This window comes from Gordionus sp. m RMFG-2023, chromosome 1, assembly GCF_954871325.1.
Source record: "Gordionus sp. m RMFG-2023 chromosome 1, tfGorSpeb1-WG-v2, whole genome shotgun sequence".
In the NCBI taxonomy this organism is placed as follows: Eukaryota; Metazoa; Nematomorpha; class Gordioida; order Chordodea; family Parachordodidae; genus Gordionus; species Gordionus sp. m RMFG-2023.
Genome location: NC_088775.1, coordinates 79,472,370 through 79,487,336, shown reverse-complemented (window position 1 = coordinate 79,487,336; position 14,967 = coordinate 79,472,370).

Here is a 14,967-nt window from a genome sequence, read left to right as displayed (position 1 = left end):
GATGTCGAAATAATTTTATTGAAATACTTTAACGAATTTAGTTCAACAAATAAAAGTTTAATGAAATAAAAGAGGCGGAGTGGTCTGACTTGGAATGGTGTGAGTTGTTGCGACATACCCTTATCAGGTGGTTATCAATAATACCCGCCATCGATATAATTTTTAAATTTTAAGAACCTTTAAAAAAATATTTCTTAAATAAGGATTGTAAAAGCTTTCCTAATATTTTGAAAATTTATTTCAAAAATAATATGGCAGAGGCATATTTAGGAATGGTTTTAAATGTACGAAATCTACAACATGCTGTTAATATGCAGTTTTAATCAGAAATATTTTTTAATAGAGATTCACAAATTTATGCTGCAGCTGTGTTCATCTTTACAGTTAAAAATTGACAATAAATTTTATGGCGCTATTGTTAAAAATATTATACTAAAATGTTCAAATATTACTCAAATTAAAAATTTATATTCAGACAATTTTAGAATATTTGCAATAAAAATTTGATTTCAATAACTCGATTAACAAATGTATAGATATTAATACATTGGAACAGAAACCATCAATTGATAGTTTTTGTAATTTAATAAATTTATTAAAATTACTGATAGATGTTTGTTTGAGGAGATTGTAATTCTCTCTATTTTTTATGATTCGCCAGAATAATCAAAGATAGATGGCCCAAAAGCAAAAGAGAAATGTATAGAATTTTTTCGTAATAACTAACATATAAATTCCCATACTTGGGAAAAATAGGCGAGTATATTTTCTCCTTATAATGCCATAAAGAATCTAGATTAAATTCAATTTAGCAGCAATCTCCTATTCCTTAACTAAAATTAATCTATCTCTACTACCAACCAGTTGTTAAAGTAGCGCGCTATCTTTTTTTGGTAGCTATAGCTAATAGCGGCTACCTTTTTTGAAATTATTTAATTTTTTAGCGCAATATAATGAATGTAAGTATAAGCAAGAAAATATAAATATAATACCATAATTAATTATAATTATAATTTTTATGATTTATTATTTAATTTTGAAATTGAAATATATTTTCAATTTGTAATTTATATTTTCAATTTGTAATTTATATTTTCAATTTGTATTATAACCAGGGGTTCGAACCGAACCGTAATGCAAAACCGGAATGAACCGTTATGATTTTCTGAACAGTAACCTTAACCGAACCGTTATGAAGAAATGAACCGGTTTAAACCGGTTCTAAACGGTTTTAAAAATTATTAATTTTAAATTTTTAACCTTAATTTAAAATTTTAATTATCCTTGGGAGCATTTTTTAAATTGGTGATTTCTTTTCAAATTAAATATTTCTATATTATCAACATTATATATCAAATTAAATATTTATTATCAACATTATATATCAAATAATACCAGGTTTGTTGTTTTTTCTTTAAATACTTAATTTATAAGAGATTAGACAATTTATCTGTTAATTAGATAAGATATCTTAAAATCAGACATAATTATTCTTGGCTAAATTAACAAATTTATATATAAGATATAAATAAGCTTTTAGAATAATACCTGCTAATAATTAGGGAAAAATTATATAATTCTATTATTAATAAATAACATCTAATAGAAATCAAGTAACTTTTAAATTCATTTTTATATTATATGGTTTATTTTTTATCTCATTATAAAAACTCGGATCATAGAATTTAAATGAAAATAAATAAAATAGTCAGCAATATTTTAATGATATAATAATTTTTTATTTATAATCATTGTTTTTTTAAATTCAGAATTCTAATATTATAAATTATTTATTATTATAATATGTTAGTTACCATTTACCATTATCATATATGCAAAATAAAAAATATGATTAAAGAATGGCATTTGTAATGAATATTTTTCTAAATCTTTATTTTTAAATAATAAAAATCTTACTATAAATCTTCTGTTTAAATAAGTCAATTAACATTGCATTAAATTATTTTTATACTTTTATTTATTTATTAATGTGTTTTATATTTAAATAAACTTACAGTGAATTAAAAATAGGAATTACATTTTGATGTTAAACTAAATATAAATACTATAGTTTAACTTAAATTACCTATTCTGTCATATTATATTAACATCTAAAAGAAATAAAGTACTGACCAATTTTTATATAATATTGTTTTACAATAATTTCTTATTAATTGATATATTCAAAAAAAGTTTATCTTAGTTTATATAGAATATATCAGAGTGGGTAATTTGAATTAAACTATACTAGTTATATTTAGTTTAACATCAAAATGTAATTCCTATTTTTAAATGTAAGTCTATTTAATATAAAACACAAATAAATAAAAGTATAAAATAATTTAATGCAATGTTAGTTAACTTATTTCAACTGAAGATTTATAGTAAGATTTTTATTATTTAAAAAAGATTTAGAAAAATATTCATTACAAATGCCATTCTTTAATCATATTTTATTTTATTTTGCATATATGATAATGGTAAATGCTAACTAACATATTATTTTAATAATAAATATTAAAATTCTGAATTTAAAAAAAAAAATGATTTTTATAAATAAAAAATTACTATATCATTAAAATATTTATTGCTGACCATTTTATTTATTGTCATTTAAATTCTATAATCCAAGTTATTTAAAAAAATAAAAATGTAGGTAAAATTGTTTCTATTAAGTTTTTTTATTTATTCTATTTATATAATAAAAGATTTTCATCTATCATCATATAGCTTTTTAGTTATCTATTAAATGGTTCGGGAAAAGTCAAATCCTGTGCGTTCCTATTTTAAATTAGATATCATAAAAAATTAATCTATTTGTAAAATAGAAGATTGTGGTAAGGTCTTAACTGGGGACCATGCTGCAAATCTTGAATGACATATAGAAAGATTCCACAATAGGGAATTCAAATTATTAAGAAAAAAGAAAGAAAATTTGACTATTAAAAAAATTTAAATAACGAAAACTGCAAACCAGTATAATACAATCCAAGATGCTTTTAAGTCCAACACTACTACAATACAAATCAATATAAATAAAACTTTAATCCGCTCCTGCACCGAGCTAATAACAGTTCACGGTAGGCCAATAAAATCAATTAACGACAAAGCATTTCGAAATATTATAGATCCAATAATTATAGGATTGGGTGGAAATTTACTATCAATTCGGAAAATATACGCAATAATATTTAAAAAATGGCGTTAGATTTTTCGGAAAATATAAAAAAAGAAGTATATCAAAAACTTATTTCGTTAAAATTAGATATAGCAACTAGATATGATAGGTCCATATTAAGGATCAATATTCAATTTATAAATAACGGAAAAATAAAATTAAGGACTCTATGCATGAAAGTGATTAAAGAACGACACACAACAGAATATCTTAAAAAAATTATTCTAGATGTTCTAAAAGAATATGAAATAAAAATTGAGCAGATTTACACAATAACCACCGATAATGCAGCAAATATGATTAAGTTAATTAAGCTATTAATACTACATTATGAAGAAGATGATGACCTTAACGATTATTTAATTAATGATGATTTAAATAATAATGATATAGATAATGATGATTTAAATAATAATGATATAATTCATGATGAAAATAAAGACCCTATTAATATTGAAAATATTAATCTTGCATCAAATGCCAGATCCATATTAATAGGTATTAGATGTGCTTCACATGCATTTCAATTAGCAATTAATGATTGCATTAAAAATTCAAATGAAATTGTAATTATAAATAAAGCAAGAAACATCTGCAAAAAAATAAGAAATCAGACAACAATGGCTATTCTCTCAAAATTAAATTTGAATAAACCACTAATAGATTGTTGCACAAGATGGAACTAGTGTTGTTAAAAAGCCGAGTTTTATCGGCTCCGACCTCGAGGTCGTAGCCAAAAAATTCGCTCAGGCTCAAGCCGGCTCATTGAGCCGGCTGAGTTGGCTTGCTCGAGTCGGCTCAGGAGTTGGCTCAAGCCGTTAGCTCAAGCTGTAGGCTCAAGCCGTTAGCTCAAGCCGAAATTTATTTATTTGTGATTAGTGTTGTTAAACGGCTGATCCAAATCCGCTTCTTGGCTTACTAGTTTTATTAAACGGCTGAGCCAAGCCGGCTTCTTGGCTGCCATGCCGGCTTATCCCTAAACTCATCAAGAGTTGACTCAAGCCTACTTTTAAGCCAATAATTAATTTATTATTGATTAGTGTTGTTAAACGGTTGACCCAACCTGGCTTCTTGGCTTATTAGTGTTGTTAAACGGATTAGCCGTAATTTGAAGCCTTGCTTTGATTTTAAATCAGTGATGTAATAATATAACTGTAAGGTATTGAATGTTTTTCCTAGAACCCTTGCAATTTATTTTACTATCTCTTAGCCAATATTATCTTTAGAAATAAAATTTTATGTAAAAAAAAATAATAGCATAATTTAGGATTTGATATAGAAAACTGTTTTAATAAACAAATTTTCTTTTATATATAAAATATCAAACTGAATAAATTTTATTTTGATATTTTACACTCATCTTACATGATTAAAATAAAAAATTGTATTTATAAATCTTGATAAGCTTTTTAGACCATGTATCTATCTAGATAAATATGAAAAGTATCATAACAACTCTGGTGTATCTATATTCAAAATTTTAGATCTCAAACTTTAATGTTCTGAGATATAGCTAATCAAAATTTGGGGTAAAATAGACCCCACCTTTGTAGTTAAGGGAGTTTTTTCCACATTTGTAGTGAAGGGTTAAACATAAAATTACAAATAAAAATAAATTATTATTTAAAAAAATAAATTTCAACAAGTTCCTATTTTTTTTTATCGCATAATGTAATTTTTTTTAATTATTATTTAATATTTTTTATGCTTATTTATGCCATGCCATGCTATAAATAAAAAAGGCAAAGTTACATCCTGTTTTTTAAATATTTTATTATTTTTTGTACATATTTTTTTTTTAGATATAGAATAGAAATTAAATTATAAATAATTTTTTTCTTTCAAATATCCTTTATTGACTAAACATTAAAAAAATAAATTTTATGGATTCAACAAGTTTCGATTTACCATCTACATCTACCTCACACCAAGAAATGAGTGGAATAGAAGTACTACAATATTTGTATTTATATGTTCAAATATTAGCTAATCGTTTAGCTAAAATCGTTCTTGACTTCTCAATAGAAATTTTTTAAGAAGACTTATTTTACTACTAATGATAATTATATTTTAGATCTGAATTTTAATCAATTTTTTGGTTTAGCCGAAATCTTCACTACGCAATATAAGTTTTTTTTAAGAAGAATAATTCACTAATTATAATTATATTTTTAATCTGATTTCTAATCAATTTTTAAAATAAGATAAGGTATTTTTATTATTATTAATTACATCTTTACTTAATCGAAAACGTTGAACTTTATATACGCAATAAAACACGAAAAGAAGGAGTGGCTTTAGGGTAGATAAATCTTCTTTCGAATTCCATTTATTTGAGGGAAATGGAATATAAAACAAATTAAATAAAAATTGTTTTTTAAGATTTCGAATGAGAAAGTCATCTTCGGAAATTCCTATCATCCAAACTAACTAAAAGATACTTTTTAATTTTAAATATGATTAATAAATCGATTTCTTTTGTCCAATAGCTAATATATAGGAGTCCATATCTTCGTTATTCATGTAAACGGTAATGATGTAGAAGATGAAAAAAAATATATATATTATTTTTAATGTTTTTTTATTATCTAACAGCTGTTCTTTAGACTACTTTTTTTAGCTTATAGGTACTATTCCTAAATGGCTTGATTTTAAAAATGGCTAACCCAATATTTTAGCAAAAACTATTTTGGTTACCCATGTCATTATTAAAAAGGCAAACAGATTAAAGAATGGTTCCAGATCATCGAGAGAATAAGGAAGCAAGTTATCAATATAATAATAGTTTTTAACATGAGAATAATTAGTATATGGGTTATGGGAAATATGTATTATAGCTATTAAGAACATTTTCTTCCCTGGTATCTTCTATTTCATTAATATCATTGTCTGAATAACTTTCAACGATTTGGATTTCCAAGGCGATGATATTTTAAATTATTAACACGTGATTTAGGTTTATAATATAGATTGAAAATATAAATTACAAATTGAAAATATATTTCAATTTCAAAATTAAATAATAAATCATAAAAATTATAATTAATTATGATATTATATTTCATGTTTATACTTACATTCATTATATTTTTTAAAAGTAGCTAAGTAGCGCGCTACTTAGTTACTTTCAAAAAAAGTAGCGCGCTAAAAAATAAAATAATTACAAAAAAAAGTAGCGGCTATTAGCTATAGCTACCAAAAAAGATAGCGCGCTACTTTAACAACTCTGAAAATGACTAAAAAATAATAAAAATATTGGTTCGGATAGGTTTCTTTAAAAAATATTGGGCTAATTCAATATTTCACAAAAACAATAAATTCGATCTGATATTTAATAACGCCAAAGCCCTAAATAAAATGACTATTTATATTTATCATTTTAAAACATTAATTAATTTTTTTTAAGTAGCTTAATAAATTAGCTATTTTTTTTAGCTATAGCTGCACAAAAAAAATAGCGACATTAGTAATTCGCTATTTTTCTTTATAAAAGTAGTGTCACTACCTGTCCTGTATTTAATTTAATTGAAAAATATAACTAAACGCCTATTTAACAATCAATTAATATAAAAATTTAATTCCTTTACCCTAATCTTAGAGAAATCTATTTTATTGCTTAGAATCTTTTTTATATTTTGAGTCAAAAAAATAAAAGCCTTAGCCCTATCTTAAAATAAATTTTTTTAGACCCAAGCCCATCTTTAACTTAATTTCCACGTTAAACTAAATGACCGATAAATATAAAATTGTCTTTCAAGTAAAATAAAAGATCTCTAAATTTTACATCTATTTATTTTAGCAAATGTATAATTTTAATTTTTTGAATAATATTTAGACGCAGCCTATGTCCAGTCCAATAAGGGAAATTGAAGAAGGATATAAAGTATCTAGATCGGATAATAGTATTATGATAGGAAATAATTATAAAATGACTCCCAAGAAAACCAGACGAAAATGTCGGTTCTGCGATAAATACTACCTAGTTAGTACAGCATCTAGTAATTTAAAAAATCATTTGAAAAGATTTCATCCGAATGCCTTACATGAAAGTCTTCAGAATGCATCCTCATCTTTGTTTGGAGTTAAAATACTTTCACCTAGTGAAAATTTAAATCTTAATGAATTAATCCTCAAATATTTTGTTGATGAAAATATATCTATCAATTCATTCGACAGTGATTCATTTAAAAATATATTTAAATATATTAATAAATACGCAAAAATTTGGTGTAGACAAAGCGCTTCCAAATATTTATCTAAAATATATATAACAGCCAAGAATCAAATGATTGCTAATCTTAAGAAGGTGAAGAGCCAACTATCTATTACGACTGATTTGTGGACCGGTATAAATTCGAAATCATACATGGCTTTGACAATCCATTATATAGATAATGATTGGTCACCCAAAAATTATTTATTAGATTTTATCGAAATACCTCACCCACATACGAGTGAGGAGATTTGTGCAATAATTATAGATTCCCTAGAAAAATTTAATATTATTAATAAAATTACATCTATTACTCATGATAACGCTTCCAATATTTTATTGGCATCCGAATACATGAAAAAATTTTATATGAAAAATTATAGTAAAGAATTTTACAGCCATAGATGTTTGGCACATATTTTGAATATAGTAGTGAAAGAGGGATTAGATTCATTCTCTTCCCTATTAGAAAATGTAGACTGATTTGTCAGGAAAATACATAGAAGTCCTAAAATGATGCAAGAATTCCTAACCTTAAGTGGTGGCACGAAAATACCAATAGATGTGGCTACCAGATGGAACAGTAAATATTTAATGATACGTTCAATTAATCAGGTATAATTATTAATTATAAATTTTATTTTTTAATAATGTTTTATATTTTTAGAATATTGATGCGGTCTTTAAATTTTGCAAAATAGTATTTTTCTCAAGGAACTCGAATCATTTTTATATCCATTTTATAAGATAACAAACGAAATAAGCTCAGAAACAATAACCACGGTAGGCTTATCTGTATTATACATTAATACAATAATGACGTCACTGGAACGCACAGAGATATCAAATGCAAGCACTCAAATAAAAAAAGCGGCTTCTAAAATGAAAGAAAAATGCAAAATATATTCAGAACATATGGCAATTTTTGCAAATTATGTCTGTGCATTCCTAAATCCTCGAATAAAAAAAAATATATACCAACTTTTCTTAATAAAGCTACATATTTGGATCATTTCAAAATTTTATATAACCAATATAATCCGGAAAATTTAAATGTTTATGATATCGATAACGAGCTTAATCCATCAAATCTTATGTCGGTAACGATATTTAATGACCTTAGAAAGTAAATACAAAAATTTATTATATTTAGTCATATATTTTTATAATTCGCTTTTAAGGGAAGCATATCAATATCCAGATCCAGCGAGAGAGGAGATGGAAGATTATATTGGAGAGGTTGTTGCTAAACCTACAATCCATGTTTTGGATTGGTGGAGTTCGAACAGCACAAGATTTCCCAAATTAGCAATGATGGCTAGAGATTTCTTTTCCCATCAATCAACATCTGTACCTAGTGAAAGAACCTTTTCACGTGCGGTTGACACATTGACAAAGAAAAGATATCGAATTTCTTCTACAAAATTAAATGAATGTTTGTCATTAAAATCATGGAAATTTAATTTTTTAACTTTAAAAGATGATTTTTATATATAAATTTAAGCATATTATATATTTGTTTATACTATAATATACAAATAAATCAATAAATTTTATGAAATATAAAATATCTTATTTCAATAATCAAATAGGGTTTATGGACCTTAGGTATGTTGGAAAGACTCTTGCATAAGAACGGTCAAATAATATATTTGTTAGCTTTATTATTTAAATATATTATCATAAATTAGATTTATTTTGGCCTAATAGTTTTTATCATAATAATTAAAATAAATATTTCAAGTTAAAAATAAGTGAAGATAACTTTAGTGGCTATTTTTTATTTTTTTTAAAAAATTGGATATCAAATTAAGAACATAAGTAAAAATGTAAAAGATTTAACCAAGAATTTTAAAAATATAATAAAACAATTTTTTGTATATTAAATCGCAATGAGAAATATACACAACATAATTAAAAAAATATATATATTAAAAAAATGAATTGGAAAAAAAATATTTAATGCATAAAAAAGAACTGAGAAAGTATTTAAAAAAAAGAGGGTACATATCATCCGAGAGAAGCTTGAATATTTATAAAATTGGACCTGCAGATTTCCTTCCAGGGAAATCTGCTGATGAAGGTAAAATCCTTCATTGGGGTGACCTGATATCTGTCTCATTTTTTTCCCTTGATTTTAATTACAAAAATATTTATTTATTTAAATTTCTTCCCAACCCCCTCCCCTCCTGTATTACTAAGGGTTGACTATAAATATAATTTATTATATTAGTTTATGATTTTAAAGGAGAAAATTAATTATTTATATCAAACATGTCAGCCTTCTATTTTTATTAACTTGAGATAAACTAATGATGTATGGGTTACCCTTGCCAGGTTTATAACTGCTGCTTTCTTATTATATTTATAATATATAAATATATGCATTCTTTACCTGAATAAATTACATAAAAAGTATTTAAGTAAAATAGATGAAGCGGCATTAAAGATAAAAAAATCTTAGATATTTTTTGTTTTTAATATTTTCTTAAAATATATAATATTTAAAAAACTAAAATCTGAATATACAAAGCACGGACTATATGTATATCTAAATATTTTTTAAGAAATACTGGCCAACAAACGGCTCTGCAGCTATCGGATATAATAATTAATATTAAAATAAACCACATTTAAAAATTTATAAACAATACTTAATAATATTAATAAAAACCATCTTAATGTTTAATAAATATTTATACATCAAATTCTATGAAAAAATAAAGAAAAAAATGTTGAGTCAATAAAGGATATTTAAAAGAAAAAAATTATTTATATTTTAATTTATATTTTATACCTAAAAAATAAAATATGTACAAAAAATATTGAAAAAACAGGATGTATGTAACTTTGCCTTTTTTATTTATGGAACAATAAATAATAATTTTAAAAAATTTCATTCAACGATAAAAAAAAAATAGGAACTTGTTGTTGAATCCATTATAAAATTTATTTTTTTAAATAATAATAATTTCTTTTTATTTGTAATTGTATGTTTAATTTATTTTTTTAAATAATAATAATTTCTTTTTATTTGTAATTGTATGTTTAATTTATTTTTTTCATTTATAAAATAATAATTGAAAATATTTGGTATCGCGTAATTACAGAGAAACCATTACAGAGAAAACAATTATAGAGAAACTTTTACAGAGAAAACAATTATAGAGAATGTCGTTTATAGAGATTTATTTTACAGAGAATGATTTTATAAAGAATTTTTTATAAAGAATTTTATTTAAGGAATGATTATTTTATAAAAAATGTTAATCTATTTTGTATAAATTTGTGTAATTATTACTTAGGTAGGGTGCGCCTGCTTAAAACAGTTTTCTATATCAAATCCTAAATTATGCTATTATTTTTTTTTACATAATATTTTATTTCTAAAGATAATATTGGCTGAGAGATAGTAAAATAAATTGCAAGGGTTCTAGGAAAAACATTCAATACCTTACAGTAATATTATTACATCACTGATTTAAAATCAATGAAAGGCTTCAAATTACGGCCAAACCGTTTAGCAACACTAATAAGCCAAGAAGCCAGCTTGGGTCAACCGTTTAACAACACTAATCACAAATAAATTAATTATTGGCTTAAAAGTAGGCTTGAGTCACAAATTTTCGATTCAAAATTTGACTGAGTTTAGGGATAAGCCGGCATGGCAGCCAAGAAGCCGGCTTGGCTCAGCCGTTTAACAACATTAGTAAGCTAAGAAGCGGGTTTGGATCAGCCGTTTAACAACACTAATCACAAATAAATTAATTTCGGCTTGAGCTAACGGCTTGAGCTAATGGCTTGAGCCAACTCCTGAGCCGGCTTGAGCCAACTCCTGAGCCGACTCGAGCAAGCCAACTCAGCTGGCTCAATAAGCCGGCTTGAGTCTGAGTCTAATTTTCGGCTCAAAAACTGGCTGAGTTTAGGGCTAAGCCGGCTTGACTCAGTTTTTTAACAACACTAGATGGAACTTTATCTATTTAATGTTGGAGAGATTGCTAGAGTTAAAAAGCTTTTGCCAAGAAATATCGCTCCAAAGCGATCGCGAAAAATGTTTATTGAGAATGAATGGAAAATAATTAGTGACATATTAAAAGCTTTATATCCAGCTTATGTTTTGACAAAATATTTACAAAGTGAACAATTGACAATGGGCGATTTTTATGCTGCGTGGATCAAATGTCTCATGCAAACGAGTAAAGTAGACACTCCATTTGCAAGATTTTTAGTTTCTACGATGAAAGCACGAGAAATAAATTTCAAAAATGAAGTTTTTTGCTCTGCTATTTATCTCGACCCTAGATATAATGTATTTTTTAACTTTTGAAGAAAGAGAGATCGCCAGAAAACATCTTTGTAAAACTTGGAACTTGATACAAAATCTAAATAATCAGAAAATTGAAATTCTAAATACTATGCCTACGTGTTTCGTATTCGAAGGATAATTTAGATGTTGATTTTGAAGATTTATTAAAGTCGCATGAAAGTCTTATTAAGAATAATTCTCAGGGCATCGAAAATTATAATAAATGTATAGAAATAGAATATATAATTCCGTCATTTGATAATATAGAGAGATTAGAAAAAGATACTAATCTTTTGAATTATTAGGAAAATGTAAAGAATAGTATGCCAGAACTTTATAAGTTAGCTATAACTGTGCTAGCAGTTCCAGCTACGCAGGTCTCCGTAGAAAGAGCATTTTCAAGCCTTAAGTTTATACTCTCTGCGCAGAGAACTAAATTAAATCGAGAAATATTAGAAAATATTTTAGTTATCCGTTCGAATTCTCTTTTTAAACCTAAATAGTATAGTATACATATTATTTTATTCATTATTGTATTTACGCATGTTTGTTTTTATCTTATTTATTTATGAAATAAAAAAAAACTAATTTGTCTAATTTATATTTCCTAAATTTAATAAAAATATCTATTAGATTATCATGGATAAATTAAATAAGAAATTATAAACTAAAAAGATTTTTCTCTAAAATTAATATATACATGGTTAATGATTAATTTTTTTAAAATTAAATTTATAAAAACATAAAAGAACCGTTATAAATTATAAACCGAACCTAACTGATATGATTTTTTTTAAAAAAACCGAAATGGAACAAAACCTTTATAAAATTTTAAACTAAAAACCGGAACGAACCGAACCGTTATACTAAACGGTTCGAATCCCTGATTATAACGCTAAATCACCTGTTAATAATTTAAAATGGCATCGCATATGGATATCCAAATCGTTGAAAGTGAATCAGAGTCAGACAATGATATTAATGAAATGGAAGATACCAGGGAAAAAAATGAAATTCATAGCAATATTTTCCCATTCCCTAGATTTCAAAATTTTTTAAAGATAAATATTAAAACAAAAACTGGCTTCAAATTTATATGTTTAAAGTGTAAAAAAAAATATTTCCTCAAATCAATCCAGTAGCTATAACCTAAAGAAACACCTAAAGGTAAATTATCATTTTTACATAAAATAATAATATTTATTTTAAAAGACTGTTCATGCTAATAGTTTTAAGGAAATTGAACAACATTTAAATAACTTTGGCATAGGTGAATCTACATCCAAAATAACTAATTCCATTCAGACAAAATTAATTAATAATACAAATGCCAATATTTCTCAGAAATTAACTGATAAAGTTATTGTGGATTTTATAATTGATACAGTTTAGCCAATGTCCCTGGTTGATAATCCATCATTTACTATGATGATTAAAACTTTATCACCTGGTACAACTATTTATGTCGCCAGACACTTGTGAATAAAATAGCAAATAAGTTTAAAGTGATGAAAGATGCTTTAATAGTAGAATTATCGAGATATCTCATATATGTACCACGGGTGATAGTTGGACACAACAATGTATATAAGATTAAATAATCTCTTGCCCTCAAGTGCTAGTGTCAAGAGATTATTTAGTAAGGCAAAACTGATACTTTCTGATCATCGCTCTAGACTTTGGGATGATAATATTGAAATGATTATATTATTAAAATTCAACAAATTACCATAAATATTTAAAATTTATTACATAAATTTTTTTATAATCAAATTAACTATAAATTAATATTTATAAATGTTGATTTTTATATATTATTTACTATACAATTACATTATATGCAACATAAAAAAAAAATTGTTTCTAAATTTTTTTAATAAAAAGTAGCCTAAAAGTAGCTAAAGCTACTTTTTAAAAATAGTAGCTAATAGCGAGCTACTTTTTTTGACAAATAGCGATAGCGGTAGCGCGCTACTTTTAAAAGTAGCGATTAACAACTCTGCTACCAACTATCGATATATTGTGAATATAAAGAATTTATTTTTTAGATAATAAATTTAATTAAAACCTCCATTATTTACAATGAATTAATTATTATGGCATTATGAGCTTGCTGAAATATCTAAACTTTATTTGGAAAACAATGTGTATGATTGTTTGCAATATATAGATTTGGTCGATGAATTTTATTATTTTATTTCTATAATAAGTATTAATTTTTACATCAATAAATTTTGTCCTATTTCATTAAAAATTTAATAGATAACCCCCCAAAAATTTTATCCTACCCACATTAAAGCAGCCTACCTACCCCCCTCAAAAATAGGATGATGCACACTGTTCCTACCCCTCCCGCTCATGTAGACGCTGCCAGGCCTAAATCGAGAAGAAAGGCTTGTTCTCCTAATGAATAGATCTTTTTATTTGCTCTCGATTGAAACTTATTATTATATTACTAAGTTCAACAAAAAAAGTTAAAAATAAATGAGTTTTTGATCTTGGTCAAGTCCTCAGGTTTGACCTTTAGCCTGTGCTCCAGATTTCTGCTCAGAGCAGTTCTAATCACCAAATTGGGTGGTAAATTTAAAAAATAAACAAATTAACAAAACTAAACAGAACAAATATTTTATTAATTATTAATAACTAATTTGAAATACTTGTCCGATAGTCGACTTAAGTTGGCGATTCGAGTTCAAAGGAATTATCCGTCATATAGTCGACTCAAATATATAACTCTTCATGCCTCAAGTTGGAAGTCTAAAGTATAAATATTGTGTTAATTAAATAACTAATTTGAAATACTAGTCCTCTAGTCGACTGGAGTAATTAACAACTAATCGTCTCTAGTCGGTTAAATGTTGCTTGTTAAATAATTGCACAATAATACTAATATGAAATATTCGTCCTCTAGTTGACTTAAAATGACGACTCAAGTTCATAATAACTACTAGTCATCTAGTCGACTTAAGTATACAACTCGTATTCACGATTCAAAGTGCTTAAAGTAAATATAAATATTTTGTTAATTATAATAACTAATTTTAAATACTTGTCCTTTAGTTGGCCAAATGTTTGTTAAATGATTCTACAATGCTAATTCGAAAAATTCGTCCTTTAGTCGACTCAAGTTTACGACCAAGTTGAAAACTCGTGGGTTTTCAATAAAATATTTAAATATAAGCGTAATATATACTATACCAATCTATGTCATATAAAACAAAGGTTAATATTTTGTGTCTACTAATTTTGGATTTATCGAGTGTTATATAA